General features: G+C 38.4%; 1 long non-coding RNA gene across 1 annotated transcript; it reads left to right on the top strand.

The window, feature by feature from the left end:
- The first annotated feature begins 3871 nt into the window (after positions 1 to 3871).
- LOC145162178 (uncharacterized) lies at positions 3872 to 6581 on the top strand. Its single transcript, XR_013738939.1, has 3 exons — positions 3872 to 4143; positions 5032 to 5076; positions 6422 to 6581. It is a non-coding gene; the product is annotated as an uncharacterized LOC145162178 (long non-coding RNA).
- The last annotated feature ends 14895 nt before the right edge of the window (positions 6582 to 21476 follow it).

Genomic DNA, 21476 nt, shown 5'->3' with positions numbered 1-21476 from the left:
TTTTCATATTTTTCCTAAAGTAATTAAGATTGGGAATTTGTAAAACATTTAGTTACTTTATAATGTTCAGTATACTTATTAATGAGGAATTAATGTTCTATCCTATCCGTTCGGCTAACGACCCTCCACTAGTCAAGAGTGTGGTGGGTACGAGTGGATACCCAATGGCGGTCATTTTACATGCCGCTTCCTTAAACACCCCTTATAGACCAACTTCGTGAATGAGGCCTACTAACGGTAAGACTGGCTCATCTTATACCTATATATGTATATATATATATATATATATATATATATATATATATATAAATTAAGCTTTTAATATTATAATAGTATAAGAGTTGTATTTTAAGCTTTTAAAACACTAGGGTTTAGAATTTAATATTTCAAAATTAAAACTTTTAATCAAATTTTAAATTCCAAAACTTGAGGGCAAGTTATGAAACTTTTCAAAACTTTGTAGATCAAATTTTAAAACAATTAAGTTAATCATGTAATTTATCCTTATCATAAATTTGACCTTATCCAATTTTTCTTGGTAAGAAAATTCAAATCAAATTTTACAAATAATTAATTTATCACAAAATCTCATAATTATCTTAAAATTTGACAATTATCTTTTAGTTAGATGAGGATATTCATTACCATATCAGAAAATTCGAATTTAATCAGTAAAAACAACTTATGGTAATTATCCTAATCTAATTTAGGCCAAAAATCTGAAATTCTGCCAACAGACGAGTCGCCACGTCGTGTCATGCCATAACACGTCGTGTAAGACCAACACGTCGTTTTCAAATATGAACACGTTGTGTTCATCAGGCAGAGACAAAAAACGATTTTCTTCCAGCTTTGAACAAATCACAAATGCATCAAATATAACAGAAAAACACCCTAGGCTCTGATACCACCGATGGGTTTTGAGCATTACAACATTCCTATGGTGCACATGCAACCCTAATTGCTTTGGATCTAGGTTTTTCTCAAGTTATACATGCAAATCAATTACCCAAAGCAAGAACCCTAATCTAGCATACAATTTTCGAATTTGATAAACAAACTAGGGTTACAAGAATACCTTTCTTGTTAACTAGTAGTAACAAGTAATCCTTTCATTGATCTTGACCTTCAAGAGCTTAGTGCCTCAATTGTTGCACCTCTAATGGAGTCACAAACACCACAAGCAATGGATGAACAAGAGAGAGAGAGAGAGAGAGAGGATAGAGGCTTCACAAAATCGGCCAGGGTTTCTTCTAAGGAACAGGTGCCGATTTTAGGAGCCTTGGGGTTCCTTGTATAGCTGAGCTGCCACTAGGGTTTCAACTAGAAACCCTAATTCCCCTTGCTTAGGCCCTAAGCAATCCACAGACCCCCACATGAAAGGCTTTGGACGAAATCTTTATGGAATCCCATAGAGTTTTCGTCCACCCCTTATCAATAGGGTCCATGAGCCCAAACTACAACTATTACTGATTTACATAATCAATCCCCGTTCTTTTAATCTGTCTCTTTTGATCACTAAATTAATTCCAAATTAATTTCTGATCAATACTAATTAAATAGTTTGATTTCTCAATTAATATATTATTCTTATAATATATTAATAAATCACTTATCAACCTCTTTCTCATAATTCATTGTGTCAAGTTGCTATGGTGAAGGCAACCCAAAAGGACCATGCCACTATCGGGTCAAGTACATACCAATTATAGTTATGGGCTTAGACACCTAATCCAAGAATAATCACAAAGACTATAACATGTCATTCAGTCATCGAGCCCTGCCCGGCATCGGGCCTCGGCCAATAAGCATAAAGACGTACTGATAACTAACATACGATATCCTCATCAGGCCCCGTCTGGCATCGGGCCTTGCCCGGTAAGCATACTATCATATAACACGTGCAAGAGTCGAACATACATCTAACATCCTAACATATAAACCATGGACCGAAATTGGTGCCTTCGACCCGCTAAATCTAGTGAGGAGACTCACCTCGCACTGCCGAATTATACAGACGATCCCTGGCTGTTGGCTGACAGATTCCCTGAACTGCCAAAATCAAAACAACACCCAATTATCCATTGGGTTCCAAACCACAACCATAAATCCATACTCTGGGTAAAAAGACCATTTTACCCGTAACCAATCTTGGTCCAAGACCAAGGACCAAACTCACAACCTGAAAGGCCCATAAGCCAAATAACCAACCAAGGCCCAATTATGGCCCGACCAAATTGGGCCCAAACACCTTACATGGGCCTTACCCTAAAGCCCAACCAAAATTCCTAGTCCAAGAGACTCATACTCAGATGGCCCATTAATAACTCAAACACCCAAGCCCAAAAAGGAAGCCCAACATGAAGCCCAAAAGGCCAAAACCCTCCTAACTGAGTACGCGGGGCGTACCCATCTGTACGCTAAGCGTACATGCTGATTGGCTTGTACGCTGCGAGTACAGACTTATACGCCCAACGTACTCACCCAATAAGCTAAATCCTTCATTTAAGCTCTTAATGCATAGATCCAGAAGTCCAAACCACATAATTGAGTCCCAAAATGAGTCTAGAACCATAAAGTCACTAACTTTGTGACTTTACATGCCCCAAGAAGACCCAACTACGAAAATAGCATTCTACTACCATGGAAAGGACCCAAACTCATGCATGGATAGATGTAAATCCTAAAGGTGCCAACTTTATGGACCTTGAACCTCAGAAACACCAAGAGGGGCAACTCAAAGCTCCTGGAGTGGCATCTAGCCACTAAAACACATCCATGGGGCCAAAAAGGAAACAAAACTCATAAATGAAAGATCTAAGACATCAATTATATAACTTTATACCTTAAATAAGATGGAAATGAAGCACATAATCTAGATCCATAAGCCCATACTTGATTCATAACCTTGCATCAAACTCCATCTTCTTGGAAATGACCCATAAACACTAAAATGAACATCATGAGCTCAAGATTACAACTATGGAGGCTTAAAGACGATTTCTAGGGTTTTGGGAACTTGGAGGCTGGTAAGGAGGCCAGCCAAAAAGACTTAATGTGTTTATATAGGGTACAACATCAAGATCTAGGGTTTTCATTAAGGTGCACATACGCCCCGCGTACACCCTTATACGCCCTATGTACGTGCCTGAAGGCACGATCCTGCCTCGCATCAATACGCCCCGAGTACATCACTTTACGCCCCGCGTAACTGCTTTAGGACTAGTTAGCCATGCGTACACATGTACGCCCCGCGTACTGCTTAACCCTTAACCCGAATATACTCCGAATGCCATAACTTCTTCGTTATAATTCCGATTCCGACGATCCTTATATTCATAAAAAGGTAATGAGAAGCTCTTCACTTCCATCAACTCGTACATGCCTTACCAAATCCCGAACGAACATCCATTTTCCATAGAAGCCTGAGCTAACAAATTACGGAAATACCCTTTGACTCCAAATGTAACAACCCGAAAATCCTTCTGTAAACGACGTTAACCTTCCGCTACTCGAGAATTAATTGTAATAAATCTGTTTTGATCCTACGAATATTAAAAAGGAAATATATATATATATATATATATATATATATATATATATATATATAATTAATATCTAAAAGAAGTAATTTATATTTAACGGGTATATAATTTAATTAAACTATTTTGTGGGAAATTAAGGTAAATATAATTCTTTTAAATAGGGTAGATGAAGTTGGGGGCTGAAATGTCAATGAAATAAACTTAAATTTTTAACTAATCTAGGGTTAGGATATGTTGGGATTAAGGCCGAAAATATGGGGACCAAATTGCAAAAAAACGTTATGACTACCCCATGAAGTCGTCGATCAGGTTTAAGGCCCCAAAAACCGTTCGTTCGTTCTTCCTCCATCCCTATACGTGCGTTGTAATCACCCCACCATTGTTTCTCTAGGGCTGCGACGTGATCAGAGGACAAAAAAAAAAACGTGCGTGTGAGGAGGGAAAGAAGAACGCAAGTCGAAAGTGAGAGACGGGAACAGTGGAAGTAATAGTCGACTTCACAGGGGACGACCTTGAGGCTGTTTGAATTGATTTTCGCCTTTGATAAACCCTTAATTCTTCATTCTCTTGTTTTATGATTCAATTGCTTGGAAATTGGGTAAAAATTTATAACCATCTTGAAGCCAAATTGTTTTGTTTTTGATGTTTTTTATCACATCTTCTTTCTCTTTACAATCTTTGCAATCTTTGAATGTTCATATGTTTAATTCTAGTTCTATTGGGTGTATTTTTATGGTTTATTGCTGTCAAAACGTGGTTATGAACAACACCCTCAAGAATTCTTAGTTCATGTTTATGTATTACTCCATGTTTTGAAGACCTTGTTTTCTTTGTTGATTACTAATTTGAACCTTGGTGTGAGGATGGAATTGCTATTAATGTTTCTTGACAAGTTGCTACTGTTAAGAAATAAATTTTTATCTTTGTGGGTGCTTTTGGTTATGACTTAATAGGTTAAATGGTCAAAAAGCCCTTGAAATTCAAAGCTGGAAAATTCAGCAAAATTACCAATCTGTCCTTGTTTTGAAAAAAATATAGGAAAATCATCAGAGATCGTATTGATGGTCCGTAAACTCTAAAAGTTTTCATTTTGGGTCTAGTTTATCCATGATTTTTCCAAATATCTGGTATTGTTCCTAACCAAGGTGAAAATCGTCTTTTTCACTGACTGGTCGGAAATTAGCTGCACGGACATGCTGTCTTGTAAAATTCATAGAAAATTGTAGAAAAATCGGTTGGACCTGTGCAAGTAGTACTTTTAAAGCTAAAAGTATGAACTACCTGAATTTGGAATAAAGTTAAAATTTTTACAGGTTTAAGTGGCGCTAAAGTGGCCTTGAACAGATTGCTGTTTCAGGTCAAAATCTGAAAATTTGATCTAATAACCAATTTGTATGTTTGGGTAGTAAACTGCCATAATTTGTTCGTGTAAACTTCTAGTAATACATATATTTGTGTTTAACTAGGGTAAGGTTTATTACCTCAGGTCATACAAGATTTGAAGTGTGGAAATGGTGCTTGTTTGAAAAAGGTGAGTCAATCTTTGTGGTTATTTAAAGTACTTGTTAGGGATTCCACATCTTAGAGGGATTGGAATGAACCTAGGTTGTTTAGGTTGCATGTACCCCAATTGTGAATGTTATTTTATTTGAATGATGTTACCTTCATGCTATACTTTTTGGTTGTTATTTTGATGTGAGGGTGTGATAGGTCCATAATAGAAAGAGGCTTTTGTGTTGATTGTGTGTGAATATATGCATGAAATAATTTGTTGGTAATATTTGTCTATGTTGGTTAGGAAAATGCATGCTAGTGATATAATATGCCTTAATGATGAAATTATGATATGTGCATGATTATATAAGGATGTAAAATGCCTTAACTTGATGTCTTGTTGCATGTTTACATATTGTGAAGTAGGAAAGTAATATGTCATTTATTATTAATTGAAATTGAGCAAGATTACTTAAGGAGTTTTGTAGTGTAATCCTTATGTGACGAATTAATAAATTATTAATTTAAAAGGGGAATACAATTACTGGGGCATAAAGGGTAGCAATCTAGACTTAGGTGTGTACCCTATCTGGATACTTGTGAGGGCCTTAGAGGCTGGAAGATACCTAAAGGGAGAGAGCTTAAGCCACTAGTGACGCCGAGTGGTTTTTCTAGACCACCACTCGGGACATGGTTCATGGACACTAAGGTGTTCAAGGACTGGAGTGATATTGGCGTAGTGATGGCGCTGGATCAAATATCACATTTGAGTGGGAAGTTCTAGTGATGGGAACAATGACAAGTACCACTCTTGAACGACAACATGCATACTTGTATGTGCAATTTCGGAGTAGCGAACGCAACGAACCGGGAGCAATGTTACGAGTGAGAGTCGCGCCTCACTTAGTGCATTGGGTCGATCCGGTCACGTTAGTAGTGAATAAGGTTTTTACCTCTTGGGTTAGTGATGAACCCAAGGTTAGTGATGAACCCAGTGGGGTAGGGTTGGGCTGGTCACTTAGTAGTGAACATGTTTTGTCTTCAGGTTAGTGATGGACCTACGTGCGAGGTGTCTACCTTACGGGTTAGTGATGGACCCATGTGTAGGGAATCTTCCTTGCGGGTTAGTGATGGACCCAGGGCTAGGAATAATTATTAGTTATCTAATATTAAAAAAATAAATAATAACGGTAGACCCTAATGATACCCTAGTGATGAACATGAGATGTAAATGATGTATATGACGTGTGTGATGTATGGGATGCATGTGATGTATGTGATGATATGCTATGTGTGTTTTCCTGACATTGTATTTATGGTTGACTCGCTTAACATTTGCTGACACTTGTTTCTTTGTTTGTTGTTGCCTTGCATTGGTACAGGTAGCATAGTTTGATGGCCTGGTGAGGATGGGGAATTTGGGTAGTTACATTCCAGTTTATGACTTAGTATTGATACCGTTTGGACATGTCGTGGAGTTTTCTTAACACTTGTTTTTGAGAACTTGTTTTTGATTTGGTTTATGAACTATATTTTCATGAATGATGTTTTTGAAAATAAACGTAACATTGGTGATGTTTCCTTTAAACTTTGAAAAAGACTTCCGCTAACGTATTCTGTTAGATAAGTGTTTTAAAAATTAGAAAAAAATTTGGGTGAAAAATCACAATGTTACACCAAAACACAAACTGAATACCCGAATCATCCAAATTACATTATCCAACCCCAAATGAGTCCAAACCTCAATTCTTCAAGAGTCCCAAGCCTACAAATACCCAATCCCTGATTACTACTCCAAAATAGGAAATGATTCGAAACAGAGTGTTACAACTCTCCCCCACTTAAATTAGATTCCGTCCTCGAAATCATTCCTTACCATTCCCAACTTGGGCAACACGGCCACAACCTCGACCATACCCCAACCTTCCCCAAGGCAACCGAAACCAACCCTCGCAGGGCTTTCCAACCCGAAGATAAACGAATCCTTTCTCCACCTGAAAATAATCCTTTGCAACATAACCACATCTACTCAATCTGAAATCTGAAGCCTCGAGATGGTTTGTCTCCCTAATAGACCGACCATACTGAACCATTACCAAATTCATTCCACTTATCATCCAACTGACTTCCCAACTTCTGATAACTTGAGGTTCCCATTAGAAAACATAATCACAGACCAATCAACCCTGCAGAAAACTTATACTGGGACAGAAGGCTCAGATAATCCTTGGAGTAAGAGACTTCTCTCTGCAACAGTTAGACCCCGATGAGAGCTACGCAACAAGATCAAACCATTTATTCTGAGATTATCCTCTAAATAACAAGCTACTCCACACACGAGTTCCCAGTCAATGACACTGCCTTGACTTATCTTGATGCCCTTCACAAATAGAACCAATCTAAGACACAATCACAAGAATTTGATTTATCATCAAAACCGATCCCATTCATTACCCTTGAACCCTTAATTGATGCCCTCGACATATAAATACCCCAATCTTATTTCCACTGAAACGAAAATCCCACACGAAACACTCGCAATACCCGATTCGAGATCTTCCCAAAAACCAACCCGATACTCAACTCATAACCCGAGATCCACGGACCTGCACTTGCATATCACCCAATACCTTCTAATAACGACAACCCCTTGTTAGACCGAGATATAAAGGTTCCCAACCCATCGCTGAGACTACCAGTCTCGCACCTGGTCCAAGCACCAGGTTCCCAATAGTCCAAATAACAAGGCCACCCAACCTAAAACCCCTCTGCGTCACACACTGACCACCCACTTAATCCTGCAACTCAAGATTCAAATCCTTGACCCAACAGTCTCAACCAGGTCTCACCTGTATTGCCAAAATCACAAGGGCCTCGCCTACGGGTCCCATACATCTAGAGCTACACAGGCCCGACTCCGCCTCAGTCCCCAATAAACCTCAACCCATAACAAAGAAATACTCCTCGATAATTCTGACCGGTGTGCCCAAAGCATACTGATTTCCCCTTTACGCTCATGACCACAACCAACGATAGTCTACTTCGGACTGGTGAATGCTACAATCTTATCGTAGTCTTACAACACTTCAAACCAACCACGGTTACCACCCATGGCCTAACCACACCCTAATCATCACAACCTGCTCACCCTGAGCCGAAACCTGCACCCAACTGCATCCAATCAGGTGTTCGGGTCATATCGAATTCCAAATCCCTCAATCTAAGCTCAACCACAAGCCTGCTATGCATAATAAGAAAGATGCCGACCAACAGTTGGATGTTTCCTGAAATCCCACTTACTCCACCTCAATATAAACGACCACTCGAGCCGTCTCTCCCCCTGACCAAGATGTGAAACTTACCCTAGTTCACACCCTTCCTGCCTTCTGGAAAACCTAATCGATTCTCCCCTACTTGGATTCGACGAAGTTCTTGTTTGATTAGTGTCTAAGTCCATAACTATATTTGGTATGTACTTGACCTGGTTGTAGCATGGTCCTTTTGGGTTGCCTTCACCAGAGCAACTTGACTGGATGATTAATGGAGAAAGAGATTATTATGATTTATTAATATTATATTAATTATATGTTGAAGGAGAAATCATATTTGTTTAATTAATATTGGTCAAGAATTAATTAAGAATTAATTTTGTGATCAAAAGAGATTAATTAAAATTTGGGGACTGAAATTGTAATTATTGGATAATTGCAAAGTAGGTTGAGAAACCCTAGGGATAGGGTGGACGAAATCCTTATGGATAGCCCATAAGATTTCGTCCAAGATAGGGATCCAGAAGATTCTTATGGGCTGCTTGGTGGCTAAGTAACCGAATAAGGACTCTGACTGAAACCCTAATCTCACACCTATATAAAGGACCCCTATGCTTTATATTTCGGCTACCACTTGAACCATAGAGATCCAAGAGCCGATTTTGAGCCTTTCCCCTCTCTCCAAGATCTTCCAACTTGCTTTGGTGTTTGTGATTCATTAGAGGCATCGCATTTGAGGTGCTAGGTTCTCATAAGCTAAAGATCTTCAAGCAACAGTCAAATGTAACATTCTTACTAGTTTATTTATGTTGATTTAAAGTTTTGTTGTATGCTAAATTAGGGTTTGAAAGTCTTGGACAATATTGCATGTACAAATAGGAAGACTAGATCCAAGCAATTAGGGTTTGCATGAACACCATAGGACTGTTGTTTTGCTCATAACCCAACAGTGGTATCAAAGCCTAGATCGTTTCTCTTTTGTATTTGATGCATAGATAACTTGTTCAAGCTCAAAACTCGAAAAATTATGCTTCTGACTGATGGACTCGTCGAGTCACCAAATGAACTCGACGAATCAGGGCTACTCGACGAGTCCAGTTCTGTGACTCGGCGAGTCGGCTCGTCTGGTGGCTGATTTTTCGGGATTTTGACTAAAATTGAGTTGGGATAATTGCCAAAAACGATTTTAACTGATAAAACTCGAATTTTTCAATATGGTATTGATTATTCCAATTCAATTGAAGGATAATTGTCAAAAATAAGATAATTAATTGTTTTATAAGATAAATATGATTATTTGTATTTTTGATTTGAATTATCTTGTTAAGGAAAAGATTAGGTCAAATTATGTGATAAATATTAAAAAAATAAGATTAATTAATATTTTTCAAATTTGATCTAAAAGATGTTTTGAAAAGTTTTAAAACTTGCCCTCAAGTTTTGGAATTTAAATTTTTAATTAAAAGGTTTAATTTTGAAATATTTAAATTCTAAACCCTAGAATTTTACAAGTTTAAAATTCAACCCTTATACTATTATAATATTATAAGAATAATAATTATATATATGTATAAGATTAATGCTAGTCTTACCGTTAGTATGCCTAATTCAGGAAGCCGATCTATAAGGGGGGTATAAGGTTGCTGCCTATAAAATGACAGTTTGATGGGTGTCCACTCTCACCCACCGCTTCCTTGATTGGTGGATGGTCGTTAGCCGAACGGGAAGGATAGGGCTACTAATTCCTCATTAAAAGTATAATGATTAATAAAGTAACTAAATGTTTTTATAAAAAATTCCCAATCTTAGTTACTTTAGGAAAAATATGAAATGATGCTATTCCATGAAATTGCACTTTGTACCCTTGTCATGTCATTAGTGGAGTGTGCATGGATAACCGGCACACTAATATATACTAGAAATGGTGGCAAAGGGTGACTTGATGTTTATCATAGATCAATGGAGCGTGTGTGGTTAACTGGCACATTGATTAGGTGATTTGTAACATCGAGAGTACCAAGTATATTTGCATGGTTATTCACACCTTGTTTGTGATCCTCGGTATCCCAGTCACAAACTTGAAGGGCATATCGAGATTTAAGCATGCAATTGAAAAGTTCAATGAATCTCAAAAGATCTAGGAGTTTTCAATACATTTAAAACTTAATTTCTTTTTCGTTTTTCATGGTGGAAATTAGTGAATCGTCATTCACTTACCTTCAAATTATTTGCTGTTTAGATTACGGAATCCCTCTTCTAAATTGCAAATAATGTTGTTGGATCCTAGCCCTAATTTCTCATTTGGGTGTTTAATTGGGGATTCTTATCTAATCAAATTTTGTCTCTTTTCTATTTCAGATGTATACTTCGAACAACAACAACGCTTTTGGCTCGACCTCTTCCGGCTCATTCTCACTCATGAATTTATGTGGGAGGGTGATTTTCGATGGGTCCAACTTCAACGATTGGAACCACAACATTCAAATGGTTACCCGTTACGAGGACAAGGAGTATATCCTCGACAAGGAGCTGAAAGAAGTCAACGTCAACACTGCGACTCCCAAAGAGATCGCTGCCTTCGAAGCTCACGAGCGAGATGCTACGAAAGTCCATTGCATCATGCTCGCGACAATGACCGTTGAACTCCAAAAGTCCTACGGGGACTACTACCCCTACGAGATGCATCAAGATTTGATGGATAGGTACCATCAAAGCGTAAGGCATGAGAGGTATGAGATCATCGCTGCGATGATCACTACCAAAATGAAGGACGGAGAGTCTGTCATGGCCCACCTGCAGAAAATGCAGAGATATGTGGACCACTTGCTGAAGTTAAATGTTAAATTCGATGAGGAGCTGGCCATAGATATCATACTTCACTCCTTACCTCCTTATTACAACCAGTTCCGCATGACCTACCACATGAACAAGGAGGAGGTCACTCTAAGCAAGCTTCAAGGCCTGCTAAGGACTGTTGAGAGTAGTCTAAAAGATAAATCTGCTGCATCAACTCCTACTGCTAATGCCCCCGTCTTGGCTAATGGGAAAGGGAAGGGTAAGAAGAGGAAGGCTCCTTCTAAGAGCCACCACAAAGGGAAGTCCCAAGATGGCACCTCTTCTAGTGGAACTAAGGCTAGTCCCGCTTCGCCCTCCTCGAACCCGAAGGATGCTGATTGCTTCTACTGCCACGACAAAGGGCATTGGAAACGAAGTTGCCCAAAGTACTTGCAAGATATCAAGGATGGAAAGATCAAGCCGTCCTTCGCAGGTATTTATACTATTCATTCTAACAACTCATCACATGCTATGTCTTGGGTCCTCGATACAAGATGTGGTTTTCACATTTGTTCTGATTTTCAGGGTCTAAGAAGAAGTAGGGATGTGGAGCATGGGAAGATAAACTTGATCATGGGGAATAGGAAAGCGTCGCCTGTCGCCAAGATTGGAGTTTACTCTTTAGTGCTTAGTAGTGGGTTAGGTTTAGATTTGAATAATTGCTATTATTCGTTAGAAATGACACGAAACATTATTTCTTTTCATGGTTTGTATAAACAAGGTTTTAGATTTTTGTTTGATAATGAAAAGGGTTCTATTAATGATTTCTTTAATGGTACTTTCTATTTTGAAGCATTGCCTTGTAATGAAATATATGAAACTGTGATGGTTGTAGACAACTTAGGAAATGATGTATTGTATATCGATTCTTCCAATGATTTGGATAAAGCATGCTTGTGGCATTGTCGTCTTGGACATGTCAACAAGAAGCGTATAGCCCAACTCCAAAAGGATAGAGTGTTGGAGTCATTCGACCTTAGGGACAATGACGTGTGCGAGTCTTGTTTACTTGGAAAGATGACCAAGTCACCCTTCACTGGCACTTGTGAAAGGGATGAGGGTTTATTGGATCTCATACACACCGATGTGTGTGGGCCCTTTAGATCCACCACAAGGGATGCAAACCACTTCTATGTGACTTTCACCGATGATTATAGCATATATGGTTATATCTACTTAATCAAGCACAAGTCAGAAACCTTTGAAAAGTTCAAAGAGTTTAAGCAAGAAGTGGAGAATCAGTTGGGCAGGAAAATTAAGATGCTCCGATCTGATCGAGGAGGTGAGTACCTTAGTCTTGAATTCCACGACTACCTCAAGGAATGCAGAATTGTTTCGCAATTGACTCCACCTAGGACACCGCAGTTGAATGGTGTGGCTGAGAGGCGTAATCGAACCTTGTTGGACAGGGTTTGTTCCATGATGAGTCGTGCTTCATTACCTATCTCATTTTGGGGGTATGCCTTAGAGATTGCCGCCCATATCCTTAACTTAGTCCTTACAAAGAAGGTTGCCAAAACACCTCACGAGATGTGGACAAGGAAAGCTCCCTCGTTGGCACATATCAAGGTTTGGGGTTGCGAGACTTTCGTAAGACGAGAGACTCACGACAAGCTCGAACCTCGTAGTGAGCGGTGTATTTTCATCGGCTATCCACAGAAATCCTTTGGATATCTTTTCTATAGACCGAGTAACAATGTTGTCTTCGTTGCGAGGATAGGGGTTTTCTGAGAGCGAGAACTCATAAGCCAAGGGGACAGTGGGAGGCAAATTGATCTTGAAGAGCTTCAAGAATCAAGCGATGGAGGAACCTCTAACACTAGCGCTCAACCCGAGGAGGAAACTCCTGTTGAACCGATTGACGAGTCCTTACCTCTTAGACGTTCTAGTAGAGTTAGTGTTCCACCTGTGTTATATGGTTTTCATATAACAAGTGAGGGTGATACGTTTATTAGTGATAGTACACTAGTAAATTTGGATGAACCTAACAGCTACAAGGAAGCCATGGCAGGCCCGGAGTCTGCAAAGTGGAAAGAGGCTATGGACAGCGAGATTCAATCCATGTATGACAACCAAGTTTGGAATTTGGTTGACAATGTTCAGGTCGTAAGACGGTCGGGTGCAAATGGATCTTCAAGAAGAAGACCGACATGGATAGGAAAGTGCACACTTATAAGGCGCGATTGGTTGCGAAGAGCTTTACTCAAACTCCCGGATTTGACTATGATGAGACCTTCTCACCAGTAGCAAAGATTAAATCTATAACGGTTATGCTAGCCATAGCTGCGTTTCATGATTATGAAATATGGCAGATGGACGTCAAAACCGCTTTCCTTAATGGAAAGTTGGCTGAGGATGTTTACATGAGTCGGCCAGAGGGTTTTGTCGATGAAAAACACCCTAATAGAGTGTGCAAGCTTGAGAAATCCATTTATGGATTGAAACAATCATCTCGCAGATTGAATCTTTGTTTCGATGAGAAAGTCAAAGAGTTTGGTTTCTTACGAAGCGAGGATGAGTCCTGCATATATGTCAAAGCTAGTGGGAGTATAGTTAGCTTCCTCGTTTTGTATGTCGATGACATACTACTCATAAGAAACGACGTCCCAACCCTGCAGGAGGTTAAGTCCTGGCGTGGGAAGTGCTTCGCTATGAAGGACCACAGAGAAGCTGCTTATATTCTTGGGATAAGGATAGTGAGAAATAGGAGTAAAAGGCTAATAAGACTCAGTCACAGTACTTACTTGGATAAAGTACTAAAGCGTTTTAGTATGGAGAATTCCAAGAAAGGGGAGATAACAAAAATGAGTCGAGTACCTTATGCTTCCGCAGTTGGCTCGATCATGTATGCTATGACTTGTACTCGCCCTGATGTGGCCTTTGCTTTGAGCATGGCAGCAGATATTAAGGGAACCATGGTAGAGCACATTGGACCGCAGTCAAGAATATTCTTAAGTACCTTCGGAGGACCAAGGAATGGTTTCTTATCCTCGGTGGGAGTGATGACTTAAGGGTGTGAAGGTATAGTGACGCCAGTTTTTAGACCGACCGAGACAACTTCCGCTCTCAGTCAGGCTGAGTCTTTACCCTGAATGGAGGAGCAGTGACTTGGAAAAGTTCCAAGCAGGAGACCGTAGCTGATTCAACGTGCGAATCAGAGTACATAGCAGCAGCGAGCGAAGCGTCAAAGGAGGCGATATGGTTGAAGAACTTCATCGGAGACCCTGGAGTTGTGCCAGCCATACAGGAGCCTATGGAAAAATTTTTGTGATAATGAAGGTGTGGTTGCCTTGACCAAGGAACCGAGGGATCATGGCAGATCCAGAAATATTGACAGGAAATATCACTTTATTAGACATCGGGTAGAAGAGGGACTCCTCGTAGTTAAGAGGGTATCATCAGAGGAGAACCCGACAGATCCCCTCATGAAGGGACTGAGTAGCGCCAAGCACTTGCAGCACACTAGGAGCATTGGGCTGAAGGACGATATTGGTTTTAGTGATTAGATAGATTTTAGAAACTTGTAATAGCAAATTGTAATTAACATTTGATGATTAAATAAATGTGTTTTATTCATAAGTAAAGTTACTGTCTTGTGTTAATTATTTACTATTGTTTCATTTTGTATGTTTTGACTTCCTAAATAATAAAATTATTTAAACTGTCAACAATCGTTCATATGTTGGAAGTAGATATGAAAGAAGATTGTCATGAATTGGCTTGTAGACTGTCTAAAGTGTATTAGACATAGCAAAAGTTTGCTGCAACGTTCATGAGTACTTATGAAATAAGATTTGAGTATTGGATTAGACCCGCGCTCACTTGAATCACTTCATGGAATTAATCACGAGTGATTGTGAGACGATAATATCATATAGTCTTTAAACCTAGATATATGGTTTATTGTTTGCGAGTTGGTTGTGCATTGATAATGTGTAAACGCATCAGTAACTTGATGTTATAAAACGCATTGTTGTGTATGATTTGATGAGTGAATAATAAATGCATATAAGTCGAAGTTTATCTGTTCCTTTTATCCTACGAGGGTAAAAGCGATATCTTGGGCCCCTCGATGATTTGGTTTGACTTATGTGTCGGGCCCGGTCAGGACTGAGTTGATGTGTTTAGTTAAGTTCTATGTCAGACAGATCAGAGATCGAGAAACAAACAACTGGACAATAAGTATGACTATGTTCCATGTGATTGTCCACACGATATCTTAAGAACGGAGGACTATATGATCCCTTATCTAAAGGACGTGTCAAAGTTTGACAAAGGCTTTTGAGAGCTACGATTGCTAATCGGATTTTGAAGTCATACTTGCATCTATAGTTATTAGACTTATCCAAGTGGGAGACTGTTGGATTAGTGTCTAAGTCCATAACTATATTTGGTATGTACTTGACCCGGTTGTAGCATGGTCCTTTTGGTTTGCCTTCACCAGAGCAACTTGACTGGATGATTAATGGAGAAAGAGATTATTATGATTCATTAATATATTATATGAATAATATGTTAAAGGAGAAATCATATTTGTTTAATTAATATTGGTCAAGAATTAATTAAGAATTAATTTTGTGATCAAAAGAGATTAATTAAACTTTTGGGACTGAAATTGTAATTATTGGATAATTGAAAAGTAGGTTGAGAAATCCTAGGGATAGGGTGGACGAAATCCTTATGGATAGCCCATAAAATTTCGTCCAAGATAGGGATCCAGAAGATTCTTATGGGTTGCTTGGTGGCTAAGTAACCGGATAAGGACTCTGACTGAAACCCTAATCTTACACCTATATAAAGGACCCCTATGCTTCATATTTCGGCTACCAATTGAACCCTAGAGATCCAAGAGCCGATTTTGAGCCTTTCCCCTCTCTCCAGGATCTTCCAACTTGCTTTGGTGTTTGTGATTCATTAGAGGCATCACATTTGAGGTGCTAGGTTCTCATAAGCTAAAGATCTTCAAGCAACAATCAAAGGTAACATTGTTACTAGTTTATTTATGTTGATTTAAAGTTTTGTTGTATGCTAGATTAGGGTTTGCAAGTCTTGGACAATATTGCATGTACAAATAGAAAGACTAGATCCAAGCAATTAGGGTTTGCATGAACACCATAGGAATATTGTTTTGCTCATAACCCAACAGTTCTCTCATCCCTTAAATCCGATGGATACCCAACCCATCAACCTTATATAGCTCGAACCCCCTATGACCCGTGCTTATCAATACTAACGTTCCATTGTTAGCCAAACTCAAAGATAGCCCAATTCCTGAAATCATGAAGAATACTCTTGAAATCTTAACCAGTCTGATAATCCAAATCACTTCCCACGATACCATGCTAATTCCTTAAGTTCTTATGATTGTGACTAAAAACCACAACCCTTGTCATGCACTGACGAACACCCACTCTAATTTCCATCCTCAAAGAATCACTGAACTATAACCGACTGCAATCCTTGCGAAAATACAGCTCCCCTGACACATCAAAAGATCAAACAACTCACAAAATTGACACCACCATCTTCCTGCTACCGCTCCTCTCCAAGCAACGGTAGTTCTTGAACCCAAAAGTTCTTCCATAGGCAACTGCCGATCATACCCGGACAGACAATAAAACCACTAAAACCTGACTTCACTGCAGAACTAACCCGGTAACCCTGACCAAAGATCCTCCAAGTAATACTCCTGAATTGATCCCGGCAAAGACCCGGAACAACAACGGAACACCCTGAACCCACTCAACAAGATACGACCCTATGAAGATTCATCGAAGACTCCTGGCATGCATAATGGCATATCACAACCCTTGATAATATAATACGGACACTAGGAGAGAACCACCCGAGATATAACTTACCCAAACTCAGCAAAATTCCAACGCAATAAAAATTCCCGATAACAACGCAGAAGAGGACAGAAGATGACATACCCGAAAAAAATCTGAAGGAATCATGACTTCCTCATCTTGAGTCACTCAGACCATCCTGAGGACATGGTGCAAAAACTCCCCTTCAATCCCAATTGACAAGAACTAACAACAGGATCCTCATTCCTGAAGGATTCTAGAGATCCACCAGCTTTGGGCTCCAGATGAGCCCCCAACTGCCCTACCACAAACCCGACCCGAAAGGCCCCGAGATGGCCATCAAATAGCTACCCAATCCCTTCTTTTGCTGAACCAAAGACCACCAAGATCCAAACCGAAATGCTACGAGTGATGTCCGATGAGATGAAATCCCGCGACCACGCATCGATCGACTCAATAGTCGCTACTGAGCTGGAACCAAAATCCGAATCCCATTCCTGAGTACTCAACACCATACCGAAACAACATGTAAAAGATCCGAATATACCCAAGAATCCTCATCCCAAAGGTTTCTTAGATTCTCCAAGACTCTCTCTGATTCGAGTATGGATCATGTGCTTTCAGTAGTACGAACCCAATACTACCTTCCACACCTATCCATACTTTCCTCAAGAATCCTCCGGAATCCTCTAAGTCACCTTCTCAAATCCATACACAAAACACTCGCGACCCAGCACAACAAAACCCACCGAAGCAATCCCTAGGCTTTCCTAGGTTCCCGACCTCACCCTGCCATCAGCCGCTGAAGAACTCCCCATAATGCTAGTCACCCACCTCATGAATACAATCACATGCAACAAATATTATATAATCCTTCGAGTAAGAGACTCATCCCTACAACGGTTGGACTCAGACAAGAGCTGCGCAATAGGGTCAAATCCATCACTCTGAGATTATTCAATCCTTGTTACATGTGACTTGACATATCCACTTAGCAGTTCACTCCCATCACCTAAGAGTTCCACAAAGCACAAATCAAGCAGCATTCAAGCAGTAGCACTCCAATCACACACACTACAACTCATACTAGGGACTCCCACTCCCGCTACTGATTGCCTTACGCATCCAAATTATACCCAAACCAACATCCCATGCTTCCTAGGCTACCAAACATCACATATCAGGCCAACCTATCACTGGCTAATCAGAACTAGCATGCAAGTCTACAAGCTCATACAATAGGCATACAAAGCATCTCTCCTAACATTCTATAATGCAAACACTGAGCAGATCCTTAGCCCTAACTAACATGCGATTCATGGATTCATAAATCAAATAATACCATATAACATGTATGGGTATTTTGGGAGAAACTTACTTGAGCTTGGCTGATTGCATGCACCACACCCTTTCTTCTTTTAGAAAAATTCCTTTCTAAAAATATATTTCTTTTTGAAAAACTTAACCAACTATTCAGTTTGAGTTCAGACACACCCGAGAGTGTGCCCGAATCCCTCAAACCAAGGCTCTGATACCAACTTGAAACGTCCCAAAATAATGACATAAAAAATTTCATATTTAGATTAATTAACCGTTAATACATAACATTTCCATAAAACCAAGGTAATCAAGATTTAGCAAAACTTCATTAAATCAGAGTAATTCACAGAATACCCAATTTTGGCATGATGTATGGATTGGTTCTTCAAAATTTAAAAATGGCATACCCTGTACTATACGAAAATGAGGTCCAGAAACGATTTAAAATGAGGGACATAATACGTGAACAAGGTTTCAATTGGGCCCAGAAGTCTAGTCCACTGAATATAGGACCATCTCACTGTCTTTAGAGCCTACAACAAGTTGTGGCATCCACTCAGTTATAAGCTGGGTTGGACTACTCGACATGCCCTATTGCTTCAGACGGTAGGTATAAAGTTGTGATTCTCAGGCACATGATTGATCATAAACAAATGATAAATCCCACATAGATTCATATTGCCTATAAAGGTAATTGGCTTTGTATGGCGAATGACTCATGGACACATTCATTCTATTGTGGCACTCACACAAAGGGGTATTCCAGTTAACTCCACGTTTTGCGGCTCATGTGTAAACCATCAACAGAGTGCTGATCACATCCTTGTTTGTTATCCATTTGCTTGTATGGTTCGTAATAAATATTCAGGTGGTGTGGGATTAATCAAGTGGAAATACAAAACATGGGTAATTTTATTGATTTTGCAGTCAAATGGGGAAGATGTCCAAAGAGAAGGAAGAGACTTATCGCAATCTGCTATGATATGTTATGGGTGCCGTGGAAACCTAGGAATGAATGACTCTTTCAAGGGATTGCAAACAACCCGACAAAAGTAGTTGAAAACATTAAATTCTTAGTTTTTCTAAGACTTAAATGTAAGGGTAAATGTGAAATTTATAACTCGGAGGAATGGCTTGTATCCTCTTTCTCTTTTCCTTGATCTTATTGTTGTGTGTACTATTGATTTGGTCCCTAGCTACCTTCTTGCTTGCGGGGGTCTTTTTTATAAAATGATCGTTTCCAAAAAAAATATATTGTTATACCAACGATAAAAGAAAATAAATAAATTAGATAATAATTTCAAACTTCTTTGAAGCCACAAAGTCGAAACTTTAATTGTGCCAACATAAAAGCGATGATACCAAAATAATTTTTTTTAAAAGAATCCTAGGAATAACATAAGAAGCAACATTTAAAAAATAGTATATATTGATATAAAATTATTTTTTTGATACAATGTAACAATGTTACAAAATAAATAAATAAATAAATAAATAACAAAAAAAACTCAAGACATGTTTTATAGGCCCAAATTAGTTTAAGAATTAAATTAAGGCATTTTCTTAAGATGTTATGTCCATATTTTATCTTTTTTCTGTGAAAACTTAGCGTATGATTCTTTTTAAATGTAGTGTAATTAAAAGTCATAAAAGATAGATGCATAGCTTTGTCACCAAATCAAACTAGTAATGGATATGCAAATATTTATTTAAGCTATGCAAACATACTATCTAATACATAATTTATCTATTTCTAAAAAATCAATACATGTACGAAAAATTTAAGGACATGCAAACTTTGTTATGAACTAGATCCGCCTATTATGTTAACCATGAACATGTTGCTAAGGTTTTGGGAACTTTATAAAGAAAACTTCAACCTGAAGTAGAAGGTTTACTATATTGAACTAAGATATTTATAACCATAAATAGGATTAGAGAAGAAAATAATAAAATTAACAAGATATAACCTTAGCTAGGGGTGAGCAAAAACCGAACCGCAAACCAAAAAAACCGAAAAAAACCGCATAAACCGAAACCGAAAAACCAAAACCGAAATGAAAACCGATGGTGCGGTTTTTAGTTTTGCAAAAACCGAAAATACTCGGTACGGTGCGGTTTCTAGTCTTGCAAAAACCGCAAAAAACCGAACCGCACCATGTGTGTGTGTGTATATATATATATATATATATATATATATATATATATATATATATATATATATATATATATATATATATTAAGTGTTGATATTTTGTAAGAACCAAGAACTTATGACAATTAAATTTTCTATAGATATAAATATATATTTTATCTATCAGATGATGATTGTATATTTTTAAGCATACAGTCAGTAGTATTTACAATAACAAATAATGTTTATGACATTTTTTAACATTTAAATGTGAAGAGTACTAGTGATGATAGTATCATTTTTATGAATACATTAATTGATATTATTGCATGTACATGTGAAACAAATATTATATTAAATTCATATTATGTTCAAGCATTAGAAACATGCTGGATGAGTGGTTATGTAATTTGATTTCAAACCAAGAGGTGGTGGTATCGGTTCATCTCCAATAAATGATTAGCACTCCTCATCTAAGTCAAAGTAACTCGCCGAGTTACTTGAGTTTTAGTAAAAAGGCAAAATGAAAACCAAAAAAAAAAAACTAACAAAAAACCGCAAAAAAAAAAAACCGAACCGCAAAAAAACGCAATAAAAACCGCAAAAACCGAACCGCATAAAAACCGAACGGTGCGGTTTCTAAATTTCAAAAAACCGAAGTTGCGGTTTTCGGTTCGGTTTTGGCCAAAAAACGCACCGAACCGCACCATGCTCACCCCTAACCTTAGCATTCTTTAAGGGCCTTTCACTTTTGAAAAGCCCAAAATGTACTCATCTTAAACAAGCCTGATAATTAAGGGGTTAGCAAACCTTAAATGTCATCCATTTTTAAGGATCATAAAGTTATTGTTTTTTTATTTTTATTTATTTATTTTTTATTTTTTTTTTTATTTTGAGGTGTCTATGCAATTAAATGATTTTAGGGACCCGTCGTGTAGTTTTTCAAAAGCTAGAAGGACTATAGTTGGTAATAATAATTTAGTCTTAAGTGAAGGGTAGTTTTGAAAGTCATAGCAAAGCTGAAGGGTAAAAGTTTTAATTTTATATAATTAAAGGCCTCCTTTTTAGC

This window comes from Lactuca virosa, chromosome 3, assembly GCF_052849685.1.
Source record: "Lactuca virosa cultivar CGN04683 chromosome 3, Lactuca_virosa_CGN04683_v6, whole genome shotgun sequence".
In the NCBI taxonomy this organism is placed as follows: Eukaryota; Viridiplantae; Streptophyta; class Magnoliopsida; order Asterales; family Asteraceae; genus Lactuca; species Lactuca virosa.
This window is presented reverse-complemented; position numbering and strand designations above follow the sequence as displayed.